Source organism: Tamandua tetradactyla, chromosome 1 (assembly GCF_023851605.1).
Source record: "Tamandua tetradactyla isolate mTamTet1 chromosome 1, mTamTet1.pri, whole genome shotgun sequence".
NCBI classification, from domain to species: Eukaryota; Metazoa; Chordata; class Mammalia; order Pilosa; family Myrmecophagidae; genus Tamandua; species Tamandua tetradactyla.
This window is the reverse complement of record NC_135327.1, coordinates 49622506-49623884: the sequence shown is the minus strand read 5'-3', so window position 1 is coordinate 49623884 and position 1379 is coordinate 49622506. Positions and strand designations below refer to the sequence as shown.

The 1379-nt window shown below is 41.2% G+C and overlaps 1 pseudogene; it reads left to right on the top strand.

Annotated features, from left to right (window-relative positions):
- Positions 1-393, top strand: LOC143684294 (ATP synthase F(0) complex subunit C2, mitochondrial pseudogene; annotated as a pseudogene).
- The last annotated feature ends 986 nt before the right edge of the window (positions 394-1379 follow it).

The following is a 1379-nucleotide window of genomic DNA, read 5'->3' as shown; positions in this document are numbered from 1 at the left end:
ATGTACATCTATACCAAGTTCATCTCCTCTCCCTCCTTGGTCAGGAGCGCCTCTCGGCTGCTGAGCCGACCATTCTCTGTCGTGTGGCTGAAACGACCTGAGACACTGACAGATGAGAGCCGCAGCAGCTTAGCAGCCTCATGTTCCCTGACCTCACTGATCCCCAGCCGCAGCTTCCAAACCAGCACCGTCTCCAGGGACATCGACACAGCAGCCAAGTTCATTGGGGCTGGGGCCACCGCAGTCAGGGTGGCTGGCTCTGGGGTTGGGATTGGGACTGTGTTTGGAAGCCTCATCGCTTGTTATGCCAGGAACCCTTCTCTGAAGCAACAATTCTTCTCCTACGCCATTCCGGACTTTGCACTCTCAGAGGCCATGGGGCTCTTTGTCTGAGGGTGGCCTTTCTCATCTTCTTTGCCATGTGAAGGAGCTGTTTCCACCTCCCATAATTTGTCTTTCTCCCATGTCTCATCTGCCCTGTGTGTTCATTTTCCTGTACCTCCTCAGGCAGCCCGGGGAAAGTGGTTGGCTCAGGGTTTGACAGAGAAGACAAACACTGTATTAATAAGAAAAAAAAATAGACAGGCAGAAGGCGTTGACTTTAAAGGCAATCGCCAAAACCGACACGCGAACTTTGGATTCAAGAACTTTAGCCTCATAGAAGAAGGGAGGGAAGAAATGACTGTTGACACTGTGCTATCATCAATTTCAGTTAGGAATCCATTCACTGTAGGAGGGTGAGGCAGAGATAAGGTGGCCTTTGCAGAGAGTTTCTGATCTACAAAAGAAAAAACCCACACAACTGGTTAAGTCAATTAAGTAGTAATAGCCTCAGCGGAGACAATAAGCAGGATGGAAGAAGAAATGCAAATCTAGAGTAATTTGCCATTGTCAAAGGTCTTCAAACACTTCTGCAAAAATGATTTTCAAGTAAAATTAGAAGCACAAAATGAAAGATTTCCAAGCACACAAGGAAACATGGGACCATGAGCAGAAACTTTAAAAAGAGAGAGAGAGAAAAAGAAAGAAAAACTAAAAATATCAGACACAAATTAGATGCAGATTATAAAACAATTGGGTTTACTAAACTAAAAGAAACAAAAGTGAAGAGCAAAAGACATAGCAAATATGTTGGTAAATCTACAAAACTTACAAAATAATAATAAATAAGGCAATAGAGATTGAAGATATGATTAAGTTATAAAATAATAATAACAACTTGGAGTGGGGTGGAAGAGAATAAAATATTTCTAGACAATACATGGTGATAGAAAAATTGATTAATTTTATAATTTGATGACTAGCCATGTTTTAATTTCTAGGGTATAATTTCCAAATTAATATAAGGACAAATTAAAATAAAAATATTCAAACCAAAA